The following is a 23,092-nucleotide window of genomic DNA, read 5'->3' on the forward strand; positions in this document are numbered from 1 at the left end:
CAAGCATAGCAAATGGTCCTGACCTACATCTATTTGTTTTCAACTATTTGGCCATTAAACAAAAATCTGTTCAATCAAAGCCTGTATAGTCATTAGTGTCATTAGTGTCATTAGGGTACTAAGACATGTACTAAGCCAAAGCAGTGAGATTTAAAATTTTCTCTGTATTTTTGATTATTCAAACAGATCCGAAAACCAAAATCAACACTCATCTGTTATAGCCTTTTATCAGTTAAACTTTAACTTATTTTACTTCATCATGGCCTCTAGTCGTTTGTGTTAGAACCAAAAGGATTCGTTAGACATTCCCTAAACCAAAGCACGGATGATACAAACATTTTTATGTCTTTACTTTTGATCATGTCAAAATATTCGATGAAATATTACTTCATTAACTTTCTGATTCAGAATATATGCACAAACACTGGCGAATAATTGTGTACACTAAAAAATTGTGATGAAACCAGCAGCAAGCTGTGGTTAGCCCTTAGCCACAATTTGATCCGATTGATTCCCCCAACATTGTATTGATTTGGCAAACAAAACCAGATTGTCTTTAGGATTCTAAAGTGAACAGCTGCAGAGGACCACATAGCTAATACCATCGTGAAAAAGTGATTTTAATTTGATGAAGTAGGACGTGTTGATTTTCAGAGTGATAGGTATTGGATATGATATGATTACTGACATGAATTCAATATATATGTGGACTGAAAGATTTTTCCAGCTTTTCAGTTCTTAAACTTTTGATGCTGAAGTTTTCAAAGATTTAACAAACTGGTTGCTAGATGGCTCAGACCTGTGCCGTATATCATCGTGTCATGCTTATCGAGTGGTAGCTTTTCCCACACTGGAGCACTAAAACAATGGATTTAAGCAAAACATAAGCAACAGGTTTTTGACGGTGATCATATTAAACATCGACTTAATTGTTGGTTCTATTAAAGAGTTGTTACAAAATTTAATGAACACTGTCCGGTTTCTCAATTGCTTTCTGTAGGTTTGGAAAGTAGTCATACTGCTTATCAGTATTTATTAAATGTCAAGTTTTGTTTAAATCGTGCGTATCGTTAGTCGCACAATCAAGTGATTGTGACAAGCCTTTGTGTAAACGGTTGATTGGCACAAGACACCGCCATTGTGTCTTCTTAATGTAAAGCAAGATAAATGAGAATGTGTGCATTAAAAGTCTTCTCTCTCGGGTACGCGGACATAACATATGCTGGTGTCAGTACCAAAACTTCAGTTTCTATTCTTTTGAGGAATTTGCATTCCTCCTTTGATGTTCGCCCTTCATGAACATTCTTTAATCGGCAATATGATATGCCTGTTTCCTTTATTTTGATATGGTGAATACATCCCTACCAATAGCCATATGCCAGATGTCTGAACTTTTGACTCGAACGTGGATATACGATTTCCCCCCGGCTGTACATGGCCATGTTGTGATACCGCTTCGTCTGATTATCGTCATGTAGTCAGGATGAAAAGGAACATAAAACACCCACCAGTACAGTTCACTGACTACTTTAAGACAGAAACTATTTCCAGTCAGCGTTTCTATAGATGTCTTCCCTATCAAAGGTGATGATGAGATTGAACACTGCAGCTTAGGCTGAAATAGTTGCAATCTTATCAAATTGAGTATGTAATGGTTTATGAATGGGTTTGTTTCTCTTTTTCTGACATTTGTTACAACCTTAACTACATGTCAAAGGTGCTATAAAAGAACGACTGTTCCAGTTTGGACTAATATGATATGTTATGCCAGATTTCTTGTTCATAACAATCCTCTCATCCTTGCCTGGTTCTGTGACCCTGTAACCCTCTGTCACTGTCGTCGCTGCTCTGGTCTTACTTCCCATTCTTTTATATGGTATTCTTGCATAATCCAGAATTCTGATTTTGTACTCAGCATCCCCGAGGCTTGGCCACCTTCGTATTGTTTTCATGTGATTGTTTATTAAATGTGAAACAGAATTAATGGTACTTCTAGATTGGTCACCTGTCATCGCGCTACCTAATTTTACATAATTTTGCTTTCCATCGTGGTGTAACATGTTACTATTTTAGTGTTTACATGGACAGTCAGAATAAAACCTTAGGGGAGGTAAGTTGGGGAGGGGTGTGACACTGCCATTGTTACTCTCCTCTTATATTCTATATCATTGTTGTGCTCTATGTCTTTGCAATCTCTATATCTTTGCAAATATCTATATCTTTGCCAACCTATAAGGCCTCGTCACACCCGTGTCCTTATTAGGCTGTATGTTCATATCAGACATTTAATTGATATTAAAGTTTTGCTGAGCATACAGGTCCCTCCGAAATGAAGTAAGTTTTGATGAGGTTTTGGAAGCGCTTGTAGTTGACGTTACGCTCTGCCTTGCTAAAAGCGTCCATTAACGATCTCTCAGCTGTCGCCCGATCGCTGTTCCGCGGACAGGCAGAATCCTGACAGCGTATAGTTAATTGACAATCGATGGTAGTCAGTTAACTGCTGTGGACAGCTTGGCCCGCTGGGAGACACTCTATCAATCTGCTCGGATACAGAATACCTGCAGGTTTCATCACAACCAATGTGTCTGCTCTTTACTTCCTCGAACTGAGCCCTGCTCCCTGGAACTCACCATATATATCAAAACTGACCCAATAGTGACGCACTGCTAGTTGTTTTCTTCGGAGTTAAAAACGAGGAGGCTTTAAGAAGAGGGCCAAGTTTGTCCCTCTCTTCTACTTCATAGTTAATTAAGAACACCTCTTTGAAAGAAGGTTTCTCATAGCTTTACGAAGATGATCGCTTCGTAGAGGCAAAAACACCTGTGTCTTGCCAAAAGTAACCATTTCACAGATGTAGCCTATACTGTGTGCCCAAGTTTGCTCTTCTGATTTTCGTGACCACTTCACCGCTTTTGGCCCCTTTGTCTACTTTGCGAAAGTAAGTGCATGTAACCAATTAATTCAAGGATAATTTTTTTCATTTCCCGATTCCTGAGAACAATGGAATACACTTGCTTGAGAGGTGCGAATAGAATGTTCCCCTCCACCTTTGGTATCATGTAAAACAGCATAATAGCAATACGTAAAACTTGTCACAAAATGAAATGCTTTATTTTGTTGAGGAATTCTGTTAATTACCTTTTATCCAATCCCGTTTATGCCTTAGTGATTAGTAACATAATGAAAGTCTACAGTTTTAGCAGTGTTGTAGACAATCAGAATGAAAAGGTGATTTGGATAAAAATGCAATGTGCCCCCTCAATACCTGTTATGTGTGACTAGGATAATCATCAAATTGTTGCGAGTTTGTTGGTCAAACATGTTCGTCGATGTCTGTGTTTTTTCTGTATTACATCGTGGGAGTCCTCTCCTTGAAAGTGACAATTTCACCAAGGTGGTTTCTTCACGTGTGTTTGGAAACTATGCGGTAATATCTCACTTAACCGGAAGGAGCGACCTCAAACCAACCTTCTAGTACCGTTGAAATCAGTGGATATTCACTTAACCGGGTGGAGACACCTCAAACCAACCTTATACTAACAACGAAATCAGTGAACATTCACTTAACCGCAACGATAGAGCACAAACTAACCTTATACTAACAACGAAATCAATTACCATTCCCTTAACCGAAACGAGAGACCACAAACCAGCCTTATACTAACAACGAAATTACTGCACATTCACTTAACCACAACGAGAGAACACAAACCAGTCTTATACTAACAACGAAATCAGTGCACATTCACTTAACGGAAACGATAGAACACAAACCAACCTTATACTAACAACGAAATCAGTGCACATTCACTTAAGTGAAACGAGAGAGCACAGACCAACCTTATGCTAACAACGAAATCAGTGAACATTCACTTAACCGCAACGAGAGACCTCAAACAAACCTTATACTAACCAGGAAATCAGTGGACATTCGAGATGTACTTTTAATTCTGTCAGAAAAAAAATTACATAGTGCACGGAGTATATCACAAGAGTCAATGTTACAAGGTAAACTGATTAGCTTTAATGACCCCAGATATAGATACATTATCATCATAGTACAAAAAGGGGCCACCGTGGACGAGGTGTTTAGAGTACCAGCGCGGCGCAATGACCCAGGAGTCTTTCACCAATGTGGTCATATTTATTTATATTTATTTATTCGATTGTTTTTTAAGCCATAGTTAAGAAATAGTTTGTTTAGTTGTCTTTTGTCACCGATCTTTGTCAAATTTTCCGCCATACTGGTGGATAGATCAGCGCAAACGGCCATGTTGGTAGATAAACCGTGCAAACGGCCACAAGAGCACCGTCGACCGCTTACCGTTACAGTGGCCCCATAAACAGTAAGAGCAAGGATAGTCCGACATTGAGAATGGGGGCACTTCGTACATATGAAAATCTAAGGGGCGTTCGGTGAAGTAAATACAGGTTATCGGAGCTCTATATATGAAAAAATGTGACTGTTATCCTCCATAACAGATTAACTGTCGCGTTTTATTTGAGACAGCATCTTTCGTTCTTGGGGGGCACGGGAAGTGTGTCTGGAGAGTAGGAAGTGTGATATCCGCTCTGCTGGTCTGTGGAGGTGAGAGCGTGAGACTGTCACGTGGTCTGTCCTTACACCCCCGTGACAAGGGGCAGGCCCGGATTATAGATAGTCAACCATGAATAATTTACGGTAATGGATAAGCCTGCTTATTTATAAGGCAAATGTGCACTTGCACAGAAAAGCTGCACGGAAATTAGACATCGTTAGCTAGTGTAACATTCGGATCCTGCGCGAAATTATTCAGATCACCTGAACACCCTACAAACGAGCAAAAATCTTGACCTTGATCATTTATACTCAGGGGAAGTGGCAATTGGGTGAACGATTATTGACTGATCAATCAACGCTGACAATCGTGCAGCACAAACCTAACAGAAATCATTATAAGTACAGACCGTCCTGTTTTGAATGAAACATATGTGTGGTCTCTTGTGAACTCGTAAAGGCAGGAATATTCTGGTACCTGTTCGCAGGGATTTGTTCAATAAAGCAGTTGAAGTGCGTCGTTGGGGACGATCAAGTAGGCCTGTATCTGCAGAGATGTTATTCGATTGTCGCTGTTGTTTTTTAAATATGTGTTTATTGTGATTATGTGACCTCAGTCTGCTTTTGCATACTTAAGACGGATCGCTTCAATTGCCTAATAGTTAAAGAGTCCGCTTCGAAGTCGGGAGGCATTGGACGAAGCCCAGATCGGATCATACCAAAGACTTTTAAAATGGTACTTGTTGCTGCCTATCTTGGCGCACATTACTGAGAGGTTATATAACAAAGAAACATAACTGGTTGACCCGGTTTCTTGTCATGGCTCATGTCTCCAGTACGATTCTTCAGTTGCGGCACCACTCCGTCGGCATGGACTCGCTCTGGTACAGGAAGAACAGTTTATGTACACACACCTAATGACTCCTCTTCACATGTCATATGACATATGTCATACGCGTGTCTGTGCCGAAGGGGAATCTCTCACCAAACATCTCAGTCCACATTGACGAGATGACATCTGGTATTGCGAGAAGCTCGAATCTAGCCGAGGCTGACTTCTAGAGGTGGAATGTTTTTTTTTAACGTTTTGCTTCGTTTGGTTTCTTCCTCACTTAAACATGGTTGCCGTCGTATGGATGAAATATTGTTGAATTTAGCGTAATCAGTCATATAAATATATAATTTTAATACTTGTACTTATAATTACTTATGAAAAATACTTATAATTTTAACACATTATAACTGCAGAGGCTATATTGTCGTCGGTAAATGCAATAGCGCTAGCGGTTAAAGTAAACAAACTATTCGATTCGAGCTTGTAAGAAGATCAACCTGCCATGGAGAACCGCCTCTGGGAAAAAATCCCAAAATGAAAAGCACCGCTTTGGAGTAAGCGACGTACACGAGCATCTGTTAGTACAGGATTCTTTGATTCGTTTATGACCGCTCCTGGAAGGAGATATTAATTCGTGTACCAAGCAACTGCTTTGCTAAAAAATGGATCTTACCGTGTTTAACTATTGATTGGTAAACAGATTGTGTGCTGTATAGGCCAGTCGTGATTGAGTTGAGGTCTGATGTCGATGATGGGTTGGGAATGTTAGATGGGAAGGCTGCTGGCGATGTGTTCACTTGGATTTCTTGTCGACCAAAGAGAGCGGTTGTTAAGGTCAATCGTCCCGGAGTCAGCATCGTTTGGTCTGCCCGAGTCCTCCGTCATAATCAGAACTAAAGTTTTTTCTAGAATGATCCAATAAATGCCGTAAATAGCCCAAAAGCTTTAAATAGATCCGAAAAAGAATTTCATTATGTCATGCCGTTCCTACTTAAAACGTAATCTCTATTTGAGCTGGAAAAGGAAATGTGGGTTTTCCTCTCATTCTCTGTCAAGTCACGTTTAGAAAGCGCTGTGTTTCAAAGTATTGAGAAAGTTTTGGGACCGTTTAAGGAGAAAGAATAGTTTGTTGAATATCATGCATTTTAATGTCGAATTTCTAATTTGAAAAAGAGACTTTCCTGGAGCACAATGCATACACAACTGTATTTGATTTTAACAGTAGAAAAAAAACAAATTTGCATAGAAAATGACACAAAAAAACGAGATAGTGATTTCTTTCGTTATGATTCTGAGAAAATTCCGGGTAGAGATTAGAGGAGGAGAGGCGTGGAAGTGCAGAATGAAATCCTTAAAGAAGGAACTTGAATTAGCGCTGTCAATTTTGTCCTTAACAAACTTTAAATATTTTTAACACTTGTTATGGCCTGTCTAAAAGGTAATAGCTGGTTTAATTCATTTAAAGATCTCTTTCTAGACATTTTCAACCATTTAGAGAATATAAATTTTTCCGAATTCTTTAAGAGCATGCCTTACATTGAAGGTATAGTTCGAAGAAATACGGATGATGTGCCAGGGATTAACATGTGGCTTTCAATTAGGTCCGTGCTGTTTTGTCATCATTAGTGTCATATTTACATTAATATTCCCACCACGCCGAACATCCCAAAGCAAAAGTTCGTCAATCCCTATCATTATACGATGGCTCGAAGAAAAGCTCACATTTTTCTGTTAGAAGCCGTGTAATGACACACAGCAGCTGACGGACTGAAAGGGAAATTTGATTTCTTAGATATTCTTGCAAGCCTCTTGTTTTTCGCATTCGGTGTTCCAAATTTGCCAGGAGTGAATAAATTAAGATCAGGGAATTCTTTATCCAGGATTGTCTTTGTGTTACGTTACAGTTTGTGTTGAACCAGAGAAATGTTCTATTTTCTGTTCAGGTCCAATTTTACAATTTGTTTCACAATGGCTTCATTAACATGTAGCAGAGAAGTGTAGATTTAAAGTTTGTTAAAGAAGAACTCCTCCGCAAGTGCTCTGGATTTCTTCATCCATCAATGAACCTATTAAACTGTCAGCCCCTATTCCAGTAGACTGGAAGTTGGGCCGTCTGCGACAGACGCATTAGCCGACAGTTCGCTCTGCAAAATCCAGATCCAAGGGCAAATAAAGACACGTTGATAGCAAGTTGGAAAATATATATTGAAAGATGTGACAGATGTCCGCGTGTAGTCTTTGATTCGTTTTATTTCCCCAGGTAAGAATTTCTCCCTAGGTGGATGGAAGTTTCCTGACGTCAAAACGTCATCCAGATGTGAAAGACACAAACTAAACCGGTGGACATGTTATGTAGGTCAGTTTTTAGGACAAGTCAAAACCTTTAATTTGACAGCCAAATGTGTGTAATAAAGAATTCACAAGATATGTTTAGATCTTGCTCGTTTTCTGTGAAAGTAGATTAAACATGCATAATCGTAATGCTCACACGGGTACGTCCGCTCGTGTACATATGCCATGATTGCCCAAATCGACTCAACGGTTCGCATTCAACCAATTAAAATACGTCTCTGTATACGCGTGGAAAGTGAAATCAACCAATCGCTGTGTTAGGTCCTTTACAGTTCTTAGCCTAAGTTGCCTCACGAGCACCATGGTTTCAGCACAATTAGGTAAAACAAATGTATTGATGTTAATTGCAGTATATTAGGCGTCGTCAGCCTAGAATTACTCAAAATGATGGATTGTCATCACATCCAACATACAATAAAACATGAATGGAATTGGACCTGGATCCTCTGTGCGTCTATCCCTGGTACAAGTTTCTACGCCCTGAATATCAAAGTTCAGCCCAAGCCTGATCTGGAGCTTTATAGTATCTGACCATTAGGCTTGGCTATATGTCTACGTCTGCTTTCTGGGTCTCGATTCAAGAAATATTTTTGCCTTTATGCGAAGTGTAAACATCCGGATTTTATCTCTAAACAGTCCTGTGTTGGGAATACAGACAGTTAACGTATTCACTGTGAACGAGCGACAATGGAGTCAGGGCTCCCCCTGGCGGTGGTATCAGTTTACAATCATCCAGATCAGACTTGGTCTGCACCGTACGGTAGCCGTTTGATCTATCTGATGTAGACAGCACATGGAGTGTTAAACTGATAAGTGGTGCTTAGTGCTGGAACTGGAGGGTCATAAAATATTATCTCTGCTCGAACTTGCCCATCCATATCATTAAGCATTTTAGTATCGGGAGAGTACGTTTTAATAAGAGCGACGTTTGAAAATGTTGACGTTATCTTGTCTTTGTACAAAAGTGGAACTTTATTAGCTCAAATGACTTGCCACGCATTTAGCAAAGGTCGTTTGGCATCGGTTGTGGCGGAATATTGTTTAGGTCAAGCTTTTAGGTTTTTCTCACTTGTGTTTTTCTGTTGGGGTCTTTGACTGCTAATTCCTTAGCAAAATTATCTTTAGAACTCCACCGCCAAAACTAAAGAAAACTATTGATTCCAATGATTTCCTATTTGAAAAAACAAAGTATACGACTGACGTACTGAAGGCAAATGCCTTGAGAGACGTGGATTATCTTCCCATCGCAATGATTTCTATTTTATCATTCATATTTCCCATACCACCTAAACATCACTTTGAGGTTGTTACTGCGTGCCACACGTACATATATAATGTTCCAACTATTCATTTGTTAGTCTCCTGTTAACATTGTGAAAACATAACGGCACACATCTGAACGGACACACCATGTTGACCCCGTTACACAGCGTGCAAATCAGCGGTTTTCTAGTCTGACCCTTCTAGGCTGTGGGATGATTAAGATGTAGCGGGAATAGTGGCTTACTTGATACGCTGGCTGTCGGGAGAGAAAGGTTTGGTGGGAGGAGGGGTGGAGTACGACAACATGCAGAACGACAACACGGCCAACCTCCACATGACAAGGTATACATTTATCTGCAAATGATGCACATTAGTTTGCCATGCTGACTATAGATCAAACGGTTAGTCTTGCCAATAACTCAGGTGAACACATGATCAGAAGTTTGTCTTTAACTGGCAGTTGCACGGCCCTGCATATGTCGCATACATGTCTCCGCTTGCAGCATTTGTTGGATCCTGTGTGGTATGTGATTTCTTCATTGTTTACGTCACAAGCTATTCATTAAAAAACTAGTGTGTCAAGGAACTCCATCATGAGTATACTAGTAACACTCTGATTGGTAAATATGGAGAGAGAATTCTTCTCTCATACCGGTATACAGTTTGAGGTCACAAAGGATGACTAACCAGTTTGGTGGATCCGGACCGAGAAATAAATTAGCCTGTTTGTAGTTGTTTATCGAGAAAAAAACATTTCATTAGAATACTTGCAACGTGTTTTTTTTGTTGTTGTTGTTGTTTGTCGACGAAGAGTATTCCATTAGAAGGGCAAAGGAACTAATAACCGTAAGACAAATTTATAGACATGTTTTCGATTCCATCATCACACATGATGAAGGTTTGCTTTTTCATGTTCATTCTCAAGTGTTGACGAAGTTTGAGTTTGCTTTGTAATTTTCAAAGTGTTTTTCCTTATTTTGCAAATGTTCGATAATTTCCAATTTTCACCAAATGAGCCTATGCGCGGAATATATTGGAAATAGGAACTCGATATCAAACTCACACTACATGCTACAGGAAGTCGTTAAACCGGGATACAAAAACAAGATGCCGTGGCGACAAGCACCATGACAACAATTGATCTGATCTCCAATAAAGCGGGTTTATTGTTTGGTTATAGAGAAGATTTTCCGGTGTAATTTTCTTGTTCTCTCATCTGAGCCAGCTATTCTCTAATAACTCATATACAGGTCTATAATACTGTATTTTACCTGAAGTTTCTAGTGTGTACATGCGTTTTGAGAAGCACAGAAAGGCTTTAAAGTTTGAAGAAAAAAACAATTACTTTTTATATCAGCACTTTTCTGATACCAGCTAAATCAAACTTCAACAAAAAAAACTCTTCAGTGGCCTTGTAATGTGGACGAACCAATCATAATCAAGCAAAATGCGTCACTTGTAAAAAAATGAGGAAAAACAATATACCCCATTCACTAAACACAACTCACGTGACAAATCATGTCCTTGGGATATCGTAGCGTCAATGATGACTCAGTTTGTAACATAACATAGCATGATCAAATGTAAGGCCTACTTCTCTACAAATCTTGTTCAGCATATTCCTTATTTTAAGACGACCTGTTTGCCAAAACACGCACAAAATCATAATAACTGCGACACCCGGAAAAACCCGGTGTCAACTTGCCCTCAAGTACCCAGTGACTGATGCATGTTAACACATATGATGCCCAAAAATTGACTGATCGATCCATGTTAATAGACAGGATATCTCAAAGTTTACCGTTCAACACACCGACTGAACGACAGAAAGACAGAGGAGCTTAGAGAGATGCTTATTGGGGCTAATAAATGCGCTTGCTAACCTTTCAGAACGTGTGTTAAGAGGTAAACGAAAGCAACGGGCCACTCAGTCGATTGCGACAGAAAACATCAAGCATTTGTTGCTGTCCTGTTGTGGAATGTATAGCAGATTTCTTTAGCTTTCTGCTCCTGACGAAAAGCAGATCTCATTTCATCCGGTCTGCCAGCTAGGTTGTAGTTAGTGGCTGGACCCCAAACTCCTGTCATCAATGTAAAAAAAGTCGAGATCACTGGATAACGAAGCTCTCTATAACAGTAAATTCGGAACTTTCTCCACTGTAATAATCGAGGGATCTCTGGAGTCCTTATTGATTTAGACAGCCTCATGTCATAAATAATCCACGGTTGTTAAGTTCTTGTCGGCGGTACTTTATTGTTGTGAGCAGAGGCGTTATGCTGGAGATATGTCCGGAGACTGTGTAATAGATGACACGTCAGCGACCAAATCAATCCCGGTCCGTCCACCGCTGGCCCCACTTGTCTCTCCTGCAACAAGCCTTCGCGTCTCTCTCTAACACACTGCCTGCTATCTCAATCACGCCACCCCTCACCGTTGACATGTTAACAGCTTTCACTCGACAATTGCCTTGACCTTAACCTTATCTGTGCATTTCTCACCTTACGAATTTATCATACAGCTTTGTATGCCCTGAACCCTGTTTTACCTGGATCTGTTTTATTGTGGATTGTGGGCAGGGATGCGTCTGTTGGGAGATATGTCTGTCGGATTAGGGTTTGATATGTGATAATCAATGCATGTAAATCTGCCACTGATCCCTACGACACCTTGGCATAGTTACCCTAATTCTTCAACTTTTTCAACTGCCTCTGCAAACAATATTTTCAAACATCGTGAGAGAACTATGGAGTGTAGAGAAATAATTTATGAGTTTCATGAAGCTAGTATCTTTTAGTAACACAAACAAATATTTTTTAACGTTTTTTCCGCAATAATTTTCTGCATAATTGAACTGAAAAAAAGAGTTTTACAGGTTAAAAAAGACTGACGATTTTCAATACCGGTAGGTGATAATCAAGACACCAAGAAGGTATACATCCTAAAGTGTCCTAACATACCGTTAGGACATCCAAAAAAGGTACATCGATGGGTGATGTCAGCGTCATAAGCTGTATGAAATTAGAAGATCATCTTTCTCTTCAAAACGAAAACTCGCAGACTGTAACTGACCCAACGTATGGTACATATACAAGAAGAAAGGAATTTCGAATGTGGGATTCAGGTTGGTACCGTCTGTTCTGACGAAATAATGTTCGTGATACTATGACAGTCGCCTATCGCTAGTTTTACATAACTTTGGTGTGGAAGAGTTTATGTTAGGGCCAGCATGTCGTGAAATTCATGTGCCAAATAAGGTGAAAGAATGGCTAAAAGGTCAGTTTCTTAGAGTTATGTGATTAGTTTAACTTAAAGCGTAGATTCCATGTTCCTCTAACAATCGAATGTCGCACGTCGCCTCAGAGTCAAACCAGGAGCATTACGGTCTGTCATCAGTTGTCATTCATCGATAATCAGTCGAATAAATAGACTCGAATATCTTTTTCAAAACATCGAACCATAGGGACTGTGTCTAAACTTGGGGCCTTAATAACCGGCTCAGGAAAAACTCTCAAGGCCTAAGAAACCCGATTTGGGAACAAAGTGCCCGTGAAAAGACAGCCAAGGCAAACACACTACTTCGTCCAATGGTTAGTAAGTGGATTCCGCTGCTTTATCCCAATCTCTCTCACACCGTGCACGTTATTAACTTATGCAATTCTGCCAGCTCGGGCCACGCGTTTTTAGACCGAGCAAACAATTTGGTCTCATAAGACCAGACTTCATATTTCATTAATGCCAAGGGGTATACTTTCATTGGCTTGTTAGCGGGTGTCCAAAGAATCGAGAAAGGTTCGGTCCAGAAATCGATCGGATTGTCCAGGCCCCTGTCGTGGTGTAATCGGCCTTCCATACGGGACCATATCTGGACCGGGCCTGGCGAGGCTCAGTCCGCTGATCGCCATTAACCCTGCTAGAGATCAGCAGTTCTATGGCAACAAATCGGCCTGAATAAGGAACAAATTAAACATTAAACCATCCTTTAGATGACTTAACAAATTGCCGTGCAATGAGATGTGAAATGAAATCTGACCGATTGCGGCTGGAGTCCGGCAGCTCACGCGTTGACGGCGGTCGGACTGATGGTGGCGGGGAAGTGTTCCGCACCGCGTTAAGTTGACAAAGCGCCTCGAGAGACCGCGCACGGCTGAAGCCATAGCGGACCACCGGGAATAGTCTAGGTTCAGCTCAGCCGGCTGCAGCAAATAAATGACTTCCGTGGTGTCTGCCTTAACACCCTATGATGGTAGTTTCCTCATCATCTGCATCAGTTATTGTCGGTCATTCACCTGTCGTTGGGCTTATCTTTACTCTCTTGGTGTTATCTTTCAACTACGCCCAACCATTCACAGTCATTTAAGCCGTCGTCTGCTGGTTCCAGAACGAGACAAAAGACAAAATACGTATATCTGCCTCAGTGAAACGTTTGTACTACCCCGATGTCTACTTCGTTAGTAGCCTGTAACCGACAATTTCCCGATAAACAAACGAAACAAGGTTATATTTAACTGCAGGGATATATAGGTCTGCTCTGGCATACATCAAGAATATAGTCCAAAATTGAGTGAAAAGTTACTGTTTTCTACCGCGACGTCACAGTTATTTGTAGTACTTTGTTGAATAGGAGTACACTTGCACAAGAAATATGACGTACATCAGTAAAGAACAAAAGAGTGAAGAGAGTGGGTTTCTTTTGGTAAACGCAAACGGGATTGAAATTCCATTCGAACGCTTATATTAAAGCGATCATTTAACATCAAGGAAGCCCCCACTCGCTTACCCTCTATCTATTTTAGGCATCACATAGTATAAAGCGAGCACTAGCGTAGCGCATACAATCAAAAAATTAATATGTTAATTTCAGCAGAAAGTCTATTGTCTGCGTAATGATAGAATGTATTCTGTTGTTGCAGCAGATTGTTATGCTAACACACATATTCTATTCATTCAGCATTAGACTAACAGGATATTATTTTGACTATAACAGAATATTGTGTTATGGTAATAGAATACATTTTAGCATCACTCTGACAACACACATTCTGTTAAAATTAACGGATTAATTTTTTTAGTGTATACATATCAGAATAGGCAATTGGTAAATCCGGTGAGATTTGTAATCATTCCAACTTGCGTTACACGTGTTTTTTAGGAAACTATATGCTGCATGAAAACCTATATCGAACGTCTTCGTTCCAAGTTTTTTCACTTAACAACGACTACAGTACTCCTGTTGGTGGGATAGACTAGAGGTTCGTTATATATCTGTTTGTAATAAATACAGAAATGTAAATAAAATAGAAGCCATCGGTTTTCAGTCTACCACTACTTGTGGATTATGAAAAAATGAATATGCAGTTTTTGATGCTCAGTATTAAAGTTTTGATCAACTGCATATGTTAATGACAGATAAACATTGCGGCCTTTTAAGTCTATAAGTTGTGATCGAATGAAAACAAGTGATAAAGGGATAGTTCTTTTTTGAATGTATTATGAATAATGCAACAGCAACAATGGACTCGTCATCCTTGGTGTGAGAAATGATGATATTGGCTGGAAATGATTGTGGTGATGTTTACATTGAAACTAATCCTTGAAGAGCCGTTGTTTGATAGGCGTCATATTCGACATTTTGAGCTACTATTAGACCAGTTGAATGTATCGCCGTATTATCAAAGGCTAAATACCTTGAAGAATATGGACGAGTATTTTAAATTTATTGATATGAAACGTACACCAGTCTCTTATTAATTCTCTATTCTGATTTATTTCAGGTAGCAAGGTGACAAAGATAAAATCGTCCCGAATTCAGGCCCGAATACTATGAGATCTTCCCAGCCGTGACGCCTGAATACAGTAAGCTCAACCCAACCGTGACGCCTGAATACAGTAAGCTCATCCCAGCAACGCCTGAATACTGTAATTTCATCCCAGCCATCTCCTGAACACTGTAAGCTCATCCCAAGCTCATTCCAACTATCACGCTTGTATACTGCAAGATCTTCCCAGCCATCACGACTGAATACTGCAAGATCTTCCCAGCCATCACGATTGAATACTGCAAGCTCATCCCATCCGTGACACCTGAACACTGTGCGCTCATCCTAGCCGTCTCGCCTCAACGTCGTAAGCTCATCCCAGCTTGCCGTGGTATCCGTAACCTGTGACCTCGTCCCATACAAGTGTCACACGTGACGAGTGTTTGTGCTCCTACCAGTCAGTGTTAGTATTACATTATTCACGATACTTGGATAGTGTATGATCGTTGTACTAGTGGTCGCACCTGGACTGTGCCCATCACTCCTGGGCAGTGATTGCTCATCCCGTCAATCGTCACCCCTAGCTCCTGTGCGCATACTTTCCAGTCGGCACATCTGGAAGGTGTGTTCTCACCTTTCAATCGGCACATCTGGGTGGTGTGTGTTTTTACCCCGCCAGTAGTCATATCTGGATCGTGAGTGCTTATAGTTCACAGTTCAACAATAGTTTTACTTGGATCATTTGTGCTCATCCTCAAATCGGCACACCTGGGTCGTGTGTGTGCAGTCATTAATAGTTATAATTCATCAATAGTGACACTTGGATCGTTGTGCTCATCTTCAAATCGGCACACCTGGATCGTGTGTGCTGACTCATTAATAGTTACAGTTCATCATAGTTATACTTGGATCGCTTGTACTCATCATCAGATTGGCACAGCGGGTGGTGTGTGCTCTGTCGTCACAAGTGAGGGGCATATCTTAATACACCCCACATCAACCTGAGCTAGATAGTATGGGTCAGCTCCTGAGCAGTTGTTATAAGGGCGCTGGGTTTCAGGGAAGCGGGGTGAATATCACAGCGGCCCAGGTGAGACGAAATCAGAGAAGACGGACGATAGCGCACTACTATGAGAACCCGGAAGCCTACGAAGAGAAACCGTTTGGCTCCACGCTAAGTCCGTACAATCAGCCCTACCGTAGAAAGTCCGTGTTTGACACGCCATCCGCGGACAGCCCGGAAAGACAGAGAAAGTCCTCTTACCGGGCCGAAAAACGGAGGCTCTCCACCTATACGTAATATACATAGTATTCTCAGAAAGGGAGATGAGTGGATATTTTCTTGTTACAAAGCCAGGCAATCAGACGCCACTAAAGTGGTCCTTTTATCATACTGCAGAGAATTGATCCATTTGGTCACAATGATCATCCATAGATTTACAAGTGAACAATTGAAAGTTAGTAGATCCTTCTGCTGAGGACATTTTTGTCGGAAGACCTCTGGAAGAAATGTGTTGTCATCATCAGAGGAGAAATCCTGACCTTATTCTCACACCATCACTGTGCGCGTGAGATCAGCCATTGGGCATTTGTCCTTCTCTGTCAATGTCGCCAGGTAAAAAATTCGAGTTGACTGCCCGCTGACAACTGTTAAACCATTGTTAATGATCGCCGCGTATTGATAACTGTAATTGAGATGTGTCCTGCTCGGTAGAATGTGTCACTCGCAACAGGATAATAACCAAGTCGTTTCTACAGGAACTCTTTTCCTCGAGCAAAAACCAAAAGGTTTTAGTCGATGCTTCATCTCCCTGTGGTGGTTTTGTTTTCTTGTGAAGTTAAGTTGGCAAATCAATTCTCGTGATGAGAGAGAAGGAAAAGGGCCATTAATCATTGATCGTTGATGTTGATGACGGCACTACTTCTCAAACTGAGGAGACGTCCGCTAGCACTTGTCATTAACATGGTACATCAGAGTGTGTTAACAATCGCTTAACAGGCGTTTACTTCTTCGAAAAGTAAGTTTGTGGGTCGAGAAAAAGGGATAACCTTGTGTAAAAAGCCAAGAGTTTTCTGGAAATTGGCAGCGCTGGAAGTGCTCTTGAGGTCAAAACGTTTAGAAATGTGTGCATATAGTCACTCATATAGTCAAAATACACATTCTCAACTTGGAGACGTTTTACTCCAAGCTATGAGCTAAGGTTGTGATTACAAGAGTCATGAAATTCAAGTTGTAAATTAGATGCAACCGTTCCCCATGACACCCCACAACCCACCTCCCCTTTTTCCGGCTCACCCAACGGCGTTTAGTTATATCCCCATCTGGACTGCACTTATGTACATAAATGTGATATGTATAGCTTTACACGAATAGTTATCTTTTTAAATATTCCTTCCGTCTCGTTACAACTGACAATGTGTCGATAATCCATAATCCTTGTCAATCGGTAATTAACCATGTAAATTAAAACCTGTATATCGTTGTCGAAAATAAATACGTTTATAGCAACCCTGATGCCAATATGTACAAGCGTGGAGACTTTTGATTAGTTTTCTTAACGAAGCTGCTACATACATGTACGTGTATATTACAGATCTCGGTTTAACGAAACTTGCCAAGTCAAGAAAATTGCACAATTTTGTACCTTTTTTCCAGCATGGAGTGTAAGTCAGACAATATGTAGGTATGGTCAAGATTTTGTTCAAGCACAGAGTGAAACAAGAACGCATTTCGTCTGAAAATCAGAGGACTTGGTGTGATTTGTCGGTTTGGGAATTCAGAGTTACAGCATAATGGACGAGCTCATGAGTGTAACAAAGGAAACCAATTCTAAGTAGAGCTGAAGTTTGGAAGATTCATTCATTTGTCTGCTATGTCACACACAACATAATCAGTACATGCTATTCCACTTGTATAATGTCTCTATGCATGCCACACGTAACAGACGTGCAACGTTCCCGGGTTTGTATACAACATGTCACATTTCCATACAGATGGAACCAGCAATATTCGATATCCTCCAACTTTTACACATCAGATTAGTTCTGGATTTACTAGCAGGAAGGAAATTCCGAATACGGAATCATGTTGGTAGATGCTCCGTAAAGATGAACTATTTTATTAGATGTACATTATTATCCCTGCTACATAGTCTTTCTTTCGTCTGCCACATAGTCTTTTTCTCGTCTCCTACATAGTCTTTTTCTCGTCTGATACATAATATTTTTTCGTGTTTTTTTCTGTGTGTATATTCCTGATGTTAGTATAATTCTAAACAATCTATAAACGTATTTACCCACCTGACCTCCACATTCGGAGGTTTCCATCCTTCTATGGCAGATTTTATATTCATCTGAATATATGCAATATGGTCGATATTTCGTGGCTCCATATCCACAACTAAGACATTTTTGATATAAAAAGGGGTTTTACCCAAAATATTTAATATTTGCACGATGACATGCAACATATTCCATATTTCCAATGTTTTGCATATAGAGTTTAATATGTCTGTACATTTTTTCTACACAAGATATATTGCTTGATATGTGCGCAACAAGAGTGATATAATGTCACAATGAACGAAACAGGTTTAATATATATCAGGGTTTTACGAAATAAACTTGATATTCCCGTCCATAAATGCAGACAACAAGTGTGAAATTGCAACAAGTCTGAGGCTACTCCAATCCAGATTGCTCGCAACATGTTTGACACTCCCTTGCTTGCATGTATAAACATGTATAGGATATTACCAGGTTGCGTGCAACAGTTTTAACATTCATCGGGGATGTACAGAAATGGTTCGAGTTTCAATGGGTTGTATAGAATTTCGGAATATACGTAAATGATTTATCTTACAACATCCGTTAAGCTACATGTATGTACATGGTACATGCTTTGGGGGAGTTCAGGGGGAAGTGTCTTCACCTATCAGGACACCTATCTGGTAAGTCTGACCGTGCGCTATCATGGGCTGGAAATGATTACCCCCTCGTACGTCATTATATTAAGAACTACAACTTTGAAAACCCGAACCCCTCACTACTAATGTTTATTGTCATAGTCAATTATATTATTTCGGACTATTTCTTTCAGAACTGATCCAAAATTAGTCAAAGTTGGAAAGTTCGAATGACCACTTGACAATCTTCTTAATGGTTACCACCGATAGCCATTACTCACTTCTGGTTAATAGACTCCCGTTCTGTGTTCAATCTGCTTTCGCCATATGAGCAAAAGATGTACTCTCTGTGCCTGTATTGTTCTTTGCCAGACAGATTTACACGGGGAGTGTCGGCTTCTTTATAATCAAACCATGGTGACCATCGGCTGGGTAAGTCGCTTCCCAGTTATCCATGAGGTTTTTCAGGTAATAGGAAAAAGCGGCTAGCTATTACAGTATGTACGTATATTTCTATGACGCGAGTGATTATGACGTAGGCAGAGGGCGACAAGGTTGTTATTCAATTCCGGGAAGTAACAGCTTGCAAGATGACTAATGTTAAAGCTTGATGGAATGCTAGGAAGCTGTCATTTAAAACAATTACCATGTCATTTAATGCTGTGAGAAGATTGTTATGTAATTAACTAACGTGTGAATTGGTTAGGATCTAGTTATGTCTAATGGAATGGTGGCCATGAACAATTCTGTGACATGGTGATTTACCATATGCTGGCCATTTACTGTTACAGGATGGCCTTCTAGTGACGTGATAATTTTGCAGGTAACTATCGCGTTAGAGGATCGTCATAACATTCTTCTAACGTCTATCGTGTGAGAGGACAGACATACACTTCATTAACGTCCTGGTTTACCAGGTAACTGTCGTATGACACGATCGACTTACACTTCACTAACATCCTGGTTTACCAGAAAGCTATCGTGTGACACGATCGAAATACACTTCAATAACGTCCTGGTTTACCAGATAACTATCGTATAACACGATCGCCAAACACTTCAATATCGCCCTGGTCTACCAGGTAACTATCGTGTGAAAGGATCGACATACACATTGCTAACACCTTGCTTTACGAGGTAACGATCGGTGTTAAGATAGCCATACGCTTTACTAGCGTACAGGTTTACCAGGCAACTATCGTGTGACAGGATCGCCACGCACTCTCCTACTGTCTTGGTTACCAGGGAACTGTCGTGTGACGGAATCGACAAACCCTTCACTAGCGTCCTGGTTTACCCTTTGCTAATATGCTGGTTGTCTATTTAACTGCCATCGGAGAGGATTGCCATACACTTTACTACGTTCTGACTTACATTTCCCACTAATATGCTGGTTGTCCATTTAACTGCCATCAGAGAGGATTGCCATACACTTTACCACGTTCTGATTTAAATTTCACTAATATGCTGGTTGTCTATTTAACTGCCATCGGAGCGGATTGTCATACACTTTACTACGTTCTGATTTAAATTTCACTAATATGCTGGTTGTCCATTTAACTGCCATCAGAGAGGATTGCCAATCACTTCACTACGTTCTGACTTACATTTCACTAATATGCTGGTTGTCCAGATAACTACAGTTTACGCTGTGACTTACATTTCACTAATATGCTGATTGTCCATATAACTGCCATCAGAGAGGATTGCCATACACTTTACCACGTTCTGATTTAAATTTCACTGATATGCTGATTGTCCATTTAACTGCCATCGGAGAGGATTGCCATACACTTTACCTCGTTCTCATGTACATTTCACTAATATGCTTGTTGTCCATTTAACTGTAATGAGAAAGGATTGCCATACACTTTACTACGCTGTGACTTACATTTCACTAATATGCTGGTTGTCCAGATAACTAACGTGTTTTAGGGTCGGCATACACTTCACTACGTTCTGACTTACATTTCACTGATATGCTGGTTGTCCAGGTAACTATCGTGTGAGAGGATCGTCATGCAATTTTCTGGTGTGATATTTTAGGAACGCTGTTCTATTCACATCGTTGGATTCTCACCTCAGTATTGTGTACAAAGAGTCGGTCTTCCAAGAGGTGGGCAGCTCCGCGGCTTTCACCACATAATTCCAGCTTTGTCTGCGTGACCAATTCACCTGCGCATTGCTGAAGAAAAAGTGGCTAATGGGGGGATATTCCGATCACTTACGAGATTATGATGTGGACTGCTTAGAGACTTTCTGTACTAGGCCTTTAGGTGGCTGCCAAAGGCCGTCAATTGTGGAATCAACTGATCTTAAAGTGCGAGTTTCACGTCACCTGCCTACCATTCATGGTCAATATGGATAGATCACGTAGGCCAGATGACGTCATTGAAACCGCGCTCAGCGTGACATCTTCGCCCTCCCCATCGTATACAAACGATAGTCTAGCCAGAATGAAGCAAACAGCTGGGTATTTTTGCAAATTTAATTTACATAGAATAGAAGAATTCCAATTAGTAATCAGCCCTAGCATTCATTTCCAAACCATGTCATTTCCAGTGGCTTGGATTAGAGCTCTGTCATAAATGGAAAAGCCTCACTCTCCCTTCCCCTGCCCTAGAAAGAATCAGACTTCATTTCCTGTGATATTTTTGTCTTACGTCACCAATCCTTACTCTGTTGTCACCCACAGCTAATCTCGACAGCCAAGCCTATTAATTCTCTTCCATGTTATTACACCATCCAGTCACGATATGGTTAATAATCTGCAAACTCTCAACAATCTCGCTGAATTCAGCTGTCACGGATATTGCCAAGGTCATTCACGTATATCAAATACTTCATTCCTTTCTTCACGAGGCACATGTCTAGATTAAAGCAACGGCATCACAGACGATGGCAGAAAATGCAATAGTGCAAAGATAGAGTTACTTCCGAAGCTTCGTAAGGACACACTTTGGCTGTGTAAGAACTGCCCAACTGAATCGCGGACTGGCCTCAATTTTTAGCGGAAGAAACTGTGCTATACCAAGAAACTGTAAATCCCAAATGGGTACAATGCTTTTACTTACGCCTTACTAGGTTTTGAAACATGAGGTCACGTGCTTGAATACACGTCTTGTTGGATCTGATGTGGCCTTCAGTTTGTCAGTGCGGTGGTTTTCCTCTATCTCTATCTGGTTTCCTTTACCCATGAAAGAATCGCCGCCATACATAAGTGAAACATTATTCAGTAAATCGTTTGAACACCAACGAAAGAGATAAATAAATTATCAATGAAAGCAAAATGAAACTTCAAACGCGTGATCTTCCAAGCATATTGCGATGGTGCCACTGTTGATTATACCATCGTTAGCAGAAATCATTCAAAGAAGTGTGAAATATTACAAAGAAAACAAGGAATACTTGATTCAGGTGGAAGAAATGAATTTGATGTAAGACAGCACTTGTCTTTCGGAAAAGTCTATTGGTTCTGCTATGTACAATGTTTTAGGCTCAAAGATGACGTCAAAGTTTCCAGACACACCATTCTATATTTTTTAAAACCTCATGTGTAGGAGAGGTACAGAGTTGTGTGGCAAAAATGCACATTCACATACGCTTGTTTTTCTCCCAATGTATACTAGAGGAACGGAGTTTATAGCAAAAATGCACATCCACATACGCTTGTTTTTCTCGCCAATGTATACTAGAGGAACGGAGTTTATAGCAAAAATGCACATCCACATACGCTTGTTTTTCTCCCAATGTATACTAGAGGAACGGAGTTTATAGCAAAAATGCACATCCACATACGCTTGTTTTTCTCCCAATGTATACTAGAGGAACGGAGTTTATAGCAAAAATGCACATCCACCTACGTTTGTTTTTCTCCCAAAAATGCAATCCTGACTAAACACTTAATTGTTTGCATTAAAAGCATATATATTGACCGCTAATCTCTTGCTGTGATTCTACAATTTCCGCCACATTTGAGTATCCAGCTTCAAATATATTATAAAATTGAACTTTTGGACTTTGTAAAACAGGATTCAACATTGCCAAATATGGGTAATTTGGGTGTATTACAAATACAGAAATTAGGTACCATTGACACACGTGTTACTGTAAATGTGCAAATTTTTAAACGGGAACTGTTTAAAGAGTATAGCTATCTGTTCATCTGTCAGTAGGACAACACTCTCAGGGAACACGGCTACAACCTGGCCATCAAATCGTCTGGACGAACAAGATCCAGTGCCCGCCCTGTGACTTCAGACCCAAATGCGGTTGGAATTTCTACTCCATTAGTGTATTAGACTTCTCTGAGAAACAAAGAAATCTACCTACAATCCAATTTGCAGTATCTGGACCTCAACTAAGCGTCTTTGATTTTGTCTACTATGTCATGCAGAGCGCGTGCACGCGGTCTTATCGCGTTATGGAAGGGTTACTGTACAG

This window comes from Liolophura sinensis, chromosome 6, assembly GCF_032854445.1.
Source record: "Liolophura sinensis isolate JHLJ2023 chromosome 6, CUHK_Ljap_v2, whole genome shotgun sequence".
Classification (NCBI taxonomy): Eukaryota; Metazoa; Mollusca; class Polyplacophora; order Chitonida; family Chitonidae; genus Liolophura; species Liolophura sinensis.